We start from the raw sequence: 13,044 nt of genomic DNA on the forward strand, positions 1-13,044 counted from the left end.
GTTTTGAGAATGGCAGTCCATAATTTAGAGTGGGTGTATCAAATGGTATATGGAGGTGTGAGAAGATGCATCAAATTATCACATGGATGATGTCATCAGTAATGTCATCAGTGATGTCATTTGAGATGCCATCAGTGATGTCATCAGTGATGTCACTGACCATGTCCTGAGTGATGTAATATGTGACGTCATCAGCAGTGCATTGCGGGGGTGCGAGTTATAGTTAGCTGAACTAACTATAACACGGGAATTTCTCTGGTTTTGTATGAGTGAGATTTCCAACTAACTACAACTTTCCCTAAAACCTATGGCTTTTTCAGTGAATTTCTAAGGTTTTTTAAATGCTAATTTCTAACTATAACGTGCCTGAAACCTATGGTTTTTGCAATGAATTTCAAAGGTTTTTTAAATGCTAACTTCTAACTATAACGTGCCTGAAACCTATGGTGTTTTTAAGTGCATTTCAAAGGTTTTTTAAATGCTAGTTTCTAACTATGCCTACAGAGGTAGGACATGTGAAGATAGAAGAGAAAACGCACAGAAAGAAGCAAAGAAAATGCAGAAATAAGCATCAGAAGTCCACAAAGACGAAGAAAAGTGCAGGAAGAAGCAAGACATGTGCAGAAAGAACCAACAGAGGAGTAGAAAGTGGCCTTGTTGCAAAATCATCCTGTGCCCACAACTTTTTCAGACGGGTACTGGTGGTAACTGACTCTGACTAACCAGGCCTAGAGCCAGTGCTATGCTAAAAGAATACAGTGAAAACACCTACATACACTAGGGAACACTATGCATTGGGGTACCCCTGTGATCAGCATGACCTCCTCTGTAAGGCCGTAGTACATAATAGGGCAGGGGGATTAAAACTACCTCTAAGTCAGAGGTGCAGAAATATGCTACTTTAACTAGTAGTCGCGTTTGCAGTGTTGTGGAGAAAGGGTTCTGGGCGTCCAACCAATGCTCAGGAAATCCACAGCGTCGGACTTACAGGAGGTACCAGCAGGGATTTTTGGCCCCCAAACTCCCTCAGTACTAAATTAGACTTCATCCCCCATCCCGTAGTCTGCCACGAGGCTCGTTTGTAGAGTGGTAGAGAAAGGGGGTCAAGGCCTCCGAAGACGTCTTAGCAATCCCACTGTGCGGGAGTTACTGTAGGTAACAAGAGGGGTAGTTGGCCCCCAAGGACATCCTTGGGGGTCAACTCCCCAAAATATTGCCTCCAGTCAGTCCCACACAGCAGCATTGGTAAGTACTCGTACCAGGCCACACTCACTTTGCCCACCACCCTACAAACGCGCTCCCAGGCATGCTCTTGGATGGGGAATGAAGTCCCCTTCACTGCTGGGGGTCCTTTAGAGGCCAACTAGCCAACCTTTTACCTCCAGTAAGCCCCACGCAGTGCGATTGGTGAGAGGTAGACAAAGGCCATGCCACCTTTCTCCACCACTCTTCAAACACGCCCCTTGGTGCGTTGTAAGTTGGGGGTTAAGTCCCCTTGAATCCTGAGGGTCTCTGGGGTCCAACTAGCCCATTAGGTACCTCCAGTAAGTGCCACAGAGCTGCGTTGCAGAGAGGTGTAAAAAGGGGCATGGCCTGGACCACCTCTCTGCAACACAGGCCTGTGGCGCTTACTGGAGGTACCTGGTGGGCTAGTTGGCCCCCAGGGACCCCCAGTATTGAAGGATAATTAATTCCCCAATTTACAACGCGCCACAGGGTGCGTTTGCAGAGTGTCGCTGGGAGGGGGACAGGCTTTTTTTCTTAGAATGGGGCTGTGTGGCCCCCCTTCTTTTCCCTTTTTCTGTGCCCTGCGGACCCCATCCCCCAGGGCCTGACCCCTTTTTTTATTTTAAAAAAAATGAACAGGAAAGGGGCTGCGTGGGCCTCCCTCCCGTGGCCAATTCCGACCCGAGGACCCCATCCCCTGGGACATGGCCACATTATTATTATTTTTCTGGAGGGGGGCAGCGTGGCCCCCCTCCTGAGGCCTCTATTGGCCCGGGGACCCCATCCCCTTGGGCCGGCCTTTATTTATTTATTAATTTTTGAAATTTTGGGGAGGGGGGGCCACATGGCCCTCCTCCTGGGGCACCTCTAGCCCCAGGGACGGCCCTCTCCTTTGGGGACCATGGGGGGAGCTCCAATTCCCCCACAGTCCTGCCAGCTCCCCGCATCCTGCGGGAGCCGGCATTGCTTTTCCACATGGGGAGCTGCTAACATGCAGCTCCCCTTGTGGAAAAGCAATCTGCTTTGCTTCATTGAAGCGAGAGCAGGTTTCCCTGCTCTCGCTTCAATGAAGCAAAGCAGTTTGCAATGACAGGGTGGGAGCCGCACGGCACCCGCCCTGTCATTGCAAACAGCAGTGTCCCGGAGGTGGGCACCCCGGGACACTGCAGGAGCCAGCCCTGGGGGGTGGCGGTCCCCAGGGCCATCACGGGCTCCAGGAGGGGGGCCGTGTGGCTCCCCTCCCTTAAATTGCAAATCCCCGGGAGGTGGTGGTCCCCGGGATTCGGGGATCGGTAACAGACCCCCAAATTATCATTTTAGTGCCCCGGGGAGGTGGCAGTCCCCAGGGCGTGGGGGGGCTCGAACCACCCCACACAGGTATATTTTTTATTAAAAAACAGCTCGGGTGGTAGTCCCCGAGCTGTGGGGGGGGCATGTGCCCCCGCAAATAATTAATGAATGCCCCAGGGGAGACCTTGGATGTGCACCCATGCATTTTCAAAATAGCCCCAGAGGTGGGGGTCCCAGGGGCAGTATGGGGGGGATTGGGGCCCCCCCACACTTTTTTTTTCACTGCCCCCGGGACCTGGCACACCCGGGGGCTTCAATACAACAAAGCGCGGGAGCCCATGCTTCCTTTTATTTTTTTTCTTGGCCTGGTTCACACACCCAGTGCTAATTCGGCCGATTTAAAACAAATAATGCTTTTTTGGGCCCTGGGGGTCCTTGTGGGATCCCCTGAGCAGGCCTAGGGGGTCAGGATGTTTCTTGTTTTTTGAGTTTGTTTTTCTGTTTTCTTGTGCCTTAGTTACTGAGATGGCTGCCAACACTTCCTGGTTTGGAGTGTTGACAGCCAATTAGAATAAAGCTCGTGGTCGGGAGGGTTTCACAGATCCACCGCTCCTCTATATATCGAAACGTTTATTTTGTGATTTTCTCAACAAGTACTGTACGGATTTACACCATTCTTTCTGAACCAAGGGCTACCCTTTTGCCAAATTTTGTGTAATTCCTTTCTGCAGTTCAAGCTCTAACCGTGTCTAAAGTTTCCTACGGGAAATTGATTTTCCGACCTCTATTTTTTGAATTTCTCAGGAACTACTGAACAGATTTACTCCATTTAAAAAAAGGTCTCTTTCTGAAACAAGGGCTACCTTTTTGCCAAATTTGGTGTAATTCCGTTCAGCAGTTCAAGCTGTAGCCGTGTCCAATGCTGATTTCCAGAGAGTGAAAGCCGAATGGTTCATCTGCGTGGGAGTGCGCTCTCGCTCGAATGAGCACCTTGGGATACAATATTTTGCGTGGCAGCTCCATCTTCAAAACTGTAGAGGCTACGGCTTGGAACAATGGCAAGCTGCCATGGCACCGCAAATGAGGAGAATTAAGCCAGCAGGAAAACTGGGGCTCACTGAGGGTTAAGAATGTAAAATTAATTGACATGTAAGCACGTAGACCTTACTAAAGTAAAGACTGTTTTGCTCCACAGATTACCAAGTCCAGCATGCAATTTGAATCAATGTGACCTACTAAAGGCGTGGCATGTGGTAAAGGGAACTATCTACATACTTCATGTGCCTATGACTAAGAGGATAATACCTCGAAATGTGTCAGGCTGGAAATGTACCTGGCTCTCCAATGCTGGTTTCCAGAGAGTGAAAGCCGAATGGTTTCATCTGCGTGGGAGTGCGCTCTCGCTCGAATGAGCACCTTGGGATACAATATATATATACATATATATATATATATTTATATAGTTGTGCATTTGCAAACAAACGTGTAAATGGTTATTTTACACCACCCTGACATTAACAATTCTAATTTGAGATGTTACTGTCACAGAGATGTTAAAAAGGAAAGTGAATTAAGAGTCAGCAGGCGCTATAAGTTTTAATGAACCAAGTTGTGTTATTGCGGATGCCTCCGCCGCTGTCTATTTCCCTTGCCAAGTTCATGGTCATGTGGACTCCATCCAACAAATTGTCCACACGAACTGTGGAGGCGTTGGACGTTTTACAGCTCAAAGAAGCGTTCGGTGGGCGCTATGGGGCTCTGAAAACAGGCGTCTGAAGGTCCTAGTCAATTTCTTTCTGAGATGGTGGACGAGGGGTCGTTGGGTAGTGTCTGCCCCCTGCTATTCAGTACAGGGTTAGGGGGAGCCATACGGGCATCACTGACCCTGTAGTCCTTGTCCACATGTTATTGTTTCCGAGATATTGTCTTCTTGTTATTGTCTTCTTGTTATTGTCTGTCTGTTATTGCTGCTCTTGAACCCACTGCCCCCCTCCTCTACTGATGTTGGGGCTCATCTGGCAGCTTTGGCGCGCGTGCTCAATTGCTAATTGTGTAACAAGCAAGTCTTTGATAAATCTGAACTAATTACCCCACTTAATTAAAGTCTTTAACAGTTAGTGTCACCGCCTGGCAAAACAGCAAGAGAACGCCTGAAAGCTCTGAGAACCTACGGTTGTTGCGGGGCCCTCCATCCTTCCCCTGGGGGACGGGGGTGCGCCATCAGGAACCGAAGATAGATCTGTTTTTTGCATCCGTTCTCCCTGCCACTGGCTTCATTCAGTCTGATTGACTGAACCTCGAGAGCGCGAGACACGCCCCCATTAAACCCTACAGATATGGCATCAGTGATGTCACTGACCATGTCATGAGTGATGTAATATGTGACGTCATCAGCAGTGCATTGCGGGGGCGCAAGTTATAGTTAGCTGAACTAATTATAACAGGGGAATTTCTAGGGTTTTGTACAAGGGAAATGTCCAGCTAACTATAACGCCCCTGAAACCTATGGTTTTTTCAGTGAATTTCTAAGGTTTTTTAAATGCTAATTCCTAACTATAACGTGCCTGAAACCTGTGGTTTTTCAGTGAATTTCAAAGGTTTTTTTAAATGCCAATTCCTAACTATAACGTGCATGAAACCTATGGTTTTTTCAGTGAATTTCAAAGGTTTTTTAAATGCTAATTCCAATCTATAACTTATCTCTAAACATATCATGAAAAGCATTCTTTTTTTAAAAGTAGGGTGCACATTAGTTTTGTGGAAAAGCATCTTTGTGATTGGTCAAGAAAAAGCAGTTTCAACGTGGAGTACATATAATTGGATAAAATTTGCTCAGCTCAACCACACCTGCTACTTGCATTTGGAAGGCACTGTTCGAACTTAAAACAATCGTCAACTTTTAACCTGCACGTGTCGTTAAATGTTCAAGAAAATGTTACAAAAAAATATTGTTAAGTTTTAAGAAATTGATGAACTTTTAACCTGCACGTGTTGTAGAATGTTCTAGAAAGTGTGTTGATAGAATACGTTGCACTTCTGACTTCTATGTGTTGTTGAATATTAAAAAAACGGTTCATATGGAACATTAAAAAGAAACCAATAGAGAAGTTTTGAAACCTAAAAGAATCAAGGAACTATTCCAATTTATTTTTTACATGTATTTATGTGTGCAGGAACAAAATTATAGACACAACAGCACTAGGAAGAGGAAGAAGCAGGGAGTGGGGGGAGGGGGGAGATGGGCAGAATGGCACACATGCACAATTAAGTACAACACACATACAGACTAACCATGGCCAAAATGAAACACACCAACAAGGAGCACAAGTCACACAACCAGCCAACATCACACCACTGAACGAGCATAGAAGTGAAAACCACGCTGCATTCATACAGGATGTGTACAAAGGCCAGTCGTTGGTGTTGTGGGATGTCTGCGACCGTGGTCATCATGGATGAGATGGCCTGCATGTGGCACATGGTCGAGTTCACTGTGTGTTATGTTGCCAAACGGCTGCTCCTCCCTCTCACGAGCCCCCACACTTTTGTACGGTGCGCTGTTGTATCTTGTGCACTCGTACGGCACACCATTGTAATGCCTATTTGCGCATGTCCTCCTACATTCCAACTACAACATCACAGTGCCGTTTGGAGGTGGTGCATGCCACTTTACAACATCAATTGCTTCCGCTCTTGTAGCAGGCCACACCAGAACACAGAGACACACTTACCGCACTTCCTGTACACGGACATGTCTGAGACACCCTGTGCCCCTTGCCGGATAGGCACACCCCTGCACTGACCTGTGAACCCCAGACCAGCACACGCCAGTTGTGCATGCAGGAGGATGCGTGCGTAGCTACACATCCCTTCTCACTGCCAACGCTGAGGTGACAGCACACTGTGATGTTGCAGGGCTCGTGCCTATCATGCTAAGACAATGACCACAGGGACACACTTACTAAGATGTGGGTTTGGGGGGCATTGGCGGTCCTGGAGTTGTTGAAATGAGTCTTCTGGCCCTCATGGGTATCCCTGTATCATGCTCAATGACTCTATGGCACCTGAGGGTGTTCTGGTGTGGCTCTTGGCTGTGTTCCCTTTCATGGTGCAGGTAGTTGTCCTGCTTAACACCAGCAGAAAGCAGGTGTAAAATCCCTGGTGCTAACGTGTCTTATCACCGGAATTTGTTTCGCATTCCAATTGGTATGAAAGTTGTGATGTGATTTTTTTCGCGTGCAGAACAATATACAAACTGAGCAGTGTATCTCATCAAGATCCAGCACCTGAAGCACTATACCCAATCAATATAAATACAATGAGATTTCTTAATAGATTTTGTGTGTACACGGTAAGTGCAGCTAATACCTCAGTGCAATTCAATACAGGATTTTAGTATTTAGAATAAATCGGAAAGGGGCACCTCGTGTCTTTTTGCACGGGAACGGCTAGTCTCCATTTCATTATCAGCAATTTAACGGAAGTAAAGTTGAGATAAATCTAACTCACTATTCAGAAGTTGGTGCAAACTGCAGATATCACCAGTATTCCAGCGATAAGTGTCCCAAAATTTAACACCATGGTGGACTCCATCAAATAACAGTAATAAGAACAAGAAAGAGTCACACAGCAGTTAAGAGTACAACCAAAAACGTTATTAATTTTTTTTTCAAACTTTATTTTTTATAATAATAAATATAGAAACGATAAACTATTTTCAAACTTAATTTTTTTATTATCATATATATGAACAATAAACTAATAAACAAAATGTAACAACAATAATACAAAAAAACAAGGCGGAACACTCCTGTGGGGACCATGGATGTCGACGACAGACCTGGAAAATCAGAAAGATTGTTAAAAAAAAACAACATGGTATTCTCAACAAAATACAACAAGAAACAAATCACAGATATATAAAATGCATACAGCTAACAACATTTTATAAGTTTAACTTACAAAAACTGTAAATGTTGCCGCTTTCAAATATTTACCGAATCTGAGGAATTTTTTTTGCAGAAGGCACAACGCCCACAATGTTTTTCTTCAGTGGTGAGGACATTTTTTACTTTTCCAAAGGGGCAAACAAAGACCAATGCCACCTTCGTCACTCGCAAGATTTGCCAAAGAGTTCTGTTACGAGGGGGTCCTAACAAAAAATACTCGTGCGGCACAGCAAGTATGATGAAACACCTAAGGACCCTTCATCCAAACGATCTTGCACGAGAAGAGTGCAAACAGATGAGAAACACTCCTGTTCTGTATCTGTAAAAAAGAATCACAAATAAATCTATATTAATAACTTTCAAATTTATACTATTCCATTACTGTACAAACACATTTTATATAAAAACTGACTAAGAAACTATAGCCCTGAACCACAAGTGTGACGATCGTTAAAACACTACATGCATAGTGCATACTACTTTGAAGCAGTTCATGCCCTAAAGCCTACCTCACTAAAAGACTACATGCTAACTGACTAAATGATTACAGTACTATAAGAAGACACACTGGGTGAGTGACTGGGTGTTTGCTAGAAGAATATGAATACTAACTAGGGAATGGATGGTGGGAAACACAACTGTGTAGGTGATTAGAAGACTGCATCCATACTGCATAGGCATTTAAAGCAGTCCATGTGCTAAGGCCTGGCTCACTGCTTGACTACTTGGGTACTGACTGAATGATTAGAGTACAGCAAGGAGTGTGCCTAGGTGAATTTATAAGTGCTAGGCTTTTCGCACAGGGAATGGATTAGTACTTGGTACTGAATGGGTCACTAGAGGAGTGCAAAGGCAGTGACAATTGCTGGACTGTATGGATACTGACTAGGAAATTGAAAGTGTGTAAGACAAGTGTCTAGGTGGTTAGAAGACTGCATGCATAGTGCATAGGGGTTTGAAGCAGTCCATTTGCTAAGGCCTGGCTCAGTGTATGAATACTTAGGCACTGACTGAATGATTAGAGTACTGCAAAGATAGTATCTTGGTGAATTTATAAGTGTTTGGGTTTTAGCATAGTGAATGGATTAGAACATGGTGCTGAATGGGTCACTAGAGGACTGCAAAGGGAGTGACAGGGTATTTCCTGGAAGTGAATGGATACTGACTAGGGAATTGAAGGTGTGAAAGACAATTGTGTAGGTGGTTAGAGGACTGCATGCATAGTGGATAAGGGTTTGAAGCAGTCCATATACTAAGGCCTGGGTCACTGGATGAGTACTTGGGTACTGACTGAATGATTAGAGTACTGCAAGGAGAGTGCCTGGGTGAATTTATTAGGGTTTGGCGCAGGGAATGGATTAGTACATGATGCTGAATGGGTCACTAGAGGAGTGCAACGGCAGTGACAGGGTGTTTGCTGGAAGTGAACAGATACTGACTGGGGAATTGAAGGTGTGAAAGACAAGTGTGTAGGTGGTTAGAGGACTACATGCATAGTGGATAGGGGTTTGAAGAAGTCCATGTGCTAAGACCTGGCTCAGTGCATGAATACTTAGGCAGTGACTGAATCATTAGAGTACTAGAAAGAGAGTGTCTTGGTGAATTTATAAGTGTTTGGGTTTTGGCACAGTGAATGATTTAGTACATGCTGTTGAATGGGTCTCTAGAGGACTGCAAAGGAAGTGACAGGATGTTTCCTAGAAGTGTATGGATACTGACTAGGGAATTGAAGGTGTAAAAGACAAGTGTATAGTATGTTAGAACACTACATGCATACTGCATAGACATTTGAAGCAATCTATTTGGTACTTAGAAACTGACTAAATAATCAGACTACTTCTAGGACTGTTCTTAGGTAAAACTTTTAAATGTTCAGTTCTGCCACAGTGAACAGAATAGTACATGGTACTGCACCTTAGTGTCAAGCCCTGACTCATTTTATCAACGCATAAGCAAAGACTAGCTTCTAATGCTACTAAAACTTGACAACATGAGAGGTTTTAAATGAGTTATCTGTCAGCAAATACACAATGTTACCAAATGCTTCTCTCACAGTGGTTCCCAAATGCACACAGGCTCACAGTGTGATTCTAGACAACAACCACTATACCAAGGAGTTTACCAAAAATCATTCACTACTGTGGAAGCGGTAAGGGAACTGCACACAATCTTCATATTTCAGGACTGCACTTTTATGTCAAAGCCTGACTCATATAATCAAAGCATAAGCAAAGACTGGCTTCTAATGCTACTAAAACTTGACAACATGACCGGTTTTAAAACAGTTATCTGTTAGCAAATACACGATGTTACCAAATGCCTCTCTCACAATCCTTACCCAAATGCACACAGACTCACAGTGTGATTTTAGACAAGCAACACTATCCTAGGAGTTTACCAAAACTCATTCACTAGTCTGGAAGAGTTAATGGTACTGCACACAATCTACATATTTAAGTACAGCACATCAGTGTCAAAGCATGACTCATTTAATCAACGCATAAGCAAAGACTGGATTCTAATGCTAATAAAACTTCACAACATGACAGGTTTTAAAACAGTTATCTGCCAGCAAATACATGATGTTACCAAATGCTTCTCTCACAGTGATCCCAAATACACACTAACTCACAGTGTGATTCTAGACAAGCACCACTATCCCTATGAGTTTACCAAAACTCATTCACTACAGTGCAAGTGGTAAGGGAACTGCACACAATCTACATATTTCACAACTGCAATTTTCTGTCAATGGCTGACTCATATAATGAAAGCATAAGCCATAACTGTTTTCTAATGCTACTAAAACTTGACAACATGACATGTTTTAAAACAGTTATCTGTCAGCAAACACACGATGTTACCAAACATTTCTCTCACAGTGGTTCCCAAATGCACACAGACTCACAGTGTGACTCTAGACAAACAACACTATCCCTAGCAGATTACCAAAACTCATTCACTACAGTGGAAGTGGTAAGGGAACTGCACACAATCTTCATATTTCATGACTGCACTTTAGTGTCAATGCCTGACTCATTTTATCAACGCATAAGCAATGACTAGCTTCTAATGCTACTAAAACTTGACAACATGACAGGTTTTAAAATAGTTATCTCTCAGCAAATACACGATGTTACCAAATGCTTCTCTCACAGTGGTTCCCAAATGCACACACACTCACAGTGTGATTCTAGACAACAACCACTATACCCAGGAGTTTACCAAAAATCATTCACTATTGTGGAAGTGGTAAGGGAACTGCACACATTCTTCATATTTCAGGACTGCACTTTTGTGTCAAAGCCTGACTCATTTAATCAAAGCATAAGCAAAGACTGGCTTCTAATGCTACTAAAACTTGACAACATCACCGGTTTTAAAACAGTTATCTGTCAGCAAATACACGATGTTACCAAATGCTTCTCTCACAATCCTTACCCTCCTTACCCAAATGCACACAGACTCACAGTGTGATTTTAGACAAGCAACATTATCCTAGGAGTTTACCAAAACTCATTCACTAGTCTGGAAGAGTTAATGGTACTGCACACAATCTACATATTTAGGTACAGCACATCAGTGTCAAAGCATGACTCATTTAATCAACGCATAAGCAAAGACTGGATTCTAATGCTACTAAAACTTCACAACATGACAGGTTTTAAAACAGTTATCTGTCAGCAAATACATGATGTTACCAAATGCTTCTCTCACCCTGATCCCAAATACACACTAACTGACAGTGTGATTCTAGACAAGCACCACTATCCCTAGCAGTTTACCAAAACTCATTCACTACAGTGCAAGTGGTAAGGGAACTGCACACAATCTACATATTTCACGACTGCAATTTACTGTCAATGCCTGACTCATTTAATGAAAGCATAAGCCATAACTGTCTTCTAATGCTACTAAAACTTGACAACATGACCGGTTTTAAAACAGTTATCTGTCAGCAAATGCACGATGTTATCAAATGCTTCTCTCACAATCCTTACCCAAATGCACACAGACTCACAGTGTGATTTTAGACAAGCAACACTATCCTAGGAGTTTACCAAAACTCATTCACTAGTCTGGAAGAGTTAATGGTACTGCACACAATCTACATATTTAAATACAGCACACCAGTGTCAAAGCATGACTCATTTAATCAACGCATAAGCAAAGACTGGATTCTAATGCTACTAAAACTTCACAACATGTCAGCAAATACATGATGTTACCAAATGCTTCTCTCACACTGATCCCAAATACACACTAACTCACAGTGTGATTCTAGACAAGCACCACTGTCCCTAGGAGTTTACCAAAACTCCTTAACTACAGTGCAAGTGGTAAGGGAACTGCACACAATCTACATATTTCATGACTGCAATTTACTGTCAATGCCTGACTCAGTGAATGAAAGCATATGCCATAACTGTCTTCTAATGCTAGTAAAACTTTACAACATGACAAGTTAAAACAGTTATCTGTCAGCAAATACACGATGTTGCCAAATGCTTCTCTCACAGTGGTTCCCAAATGCACACAGACTTACTGTGTGATTCTAGACAAACAACACTATCCCTTGCACTATACCAAAACACATTTCTTCATCTAGAAGTAGTACTACATTTTAGTATAAAAACATAAAATAACTCATTTCACAAATTCATAAACAATGACTAGTTTCTAATTCTACCAAAATATAAAAACAGCACAGTTATCTGTCTACAAACACATGAAAAACACAAATGCATATCACAGAATGGTTTCTACATGCACACACATTCTAGAGAAAACAAGTACTCCCTACACTTTAGCAGGAGAAATACATTAGTCTGATTAATATCAAAATAGTCTACATACATCCCTTCACAATTAAATAACTCATCTTTCAAGTTCTTTTGTAGATTAAGAAGTATATCAATCACTCACCATATTTTCTTTTACAGAATCTCTGCACTGTGCACCTCTCAGCAAAAACAAAGAATGGAAAAGATTCCCTTTCATTTTCCACACATATACATGTAAACATCAAATCACAATCCTTCACACATAAACTCAAAAGCAAACACACATTTCTATTGGTTAAACATTTCAACCCTTTCCAACTGAAATACATTTCAACCCTTCCCCCAATCTGCCTTCTGCCTGTTACCATAGAAACAGGTCATGGAACACTGCACTGAGCTCACTGGTCACAAGTTCAGCACACAATGTTACTAAACAAGACAGGAAGTGTGCTTGACTTTTCAACATATCAGCTTATCATATATAATGTTCCTTACAACCTATTTTTGTTAACCAATAAGAATCATACCTTTAAAAAACTGAAATATACACCCTACCTTTCAATGTAGAAAGTAGTCATACAACCAATGATTTCTTGTCTTTTTTCAAAAAACATTGCCGTGGATCCGCGCACCCAACCCTTCTGGGACCCCCTAAGCGCCTCTAGAGGGTCAGAGTATTTCCACTCTGCCCCCTTTATATGTTTTACACACTTATTCCCCTTGCTTCTTCAGCCTCGCTTCTTCCGAGGCAGAAAATGGCCACCAACAGTTCCTGGTTTCGAATGTAGAGAGAC

The sequence above is a fragment of the Triturus cristatus genome, chromosome 2_1 (genome assembly GCF_964204655.1).
Source record: "Triturus cristatus chromosome 2_1, aTriCri1.1, whole genome shotgun sequence".
Lineage (NCBI taxonomy): Eukaryota > Metazoa > Chordata > Amphibia > Caudata > Salamandridae > Triturus > Triturus cristatus.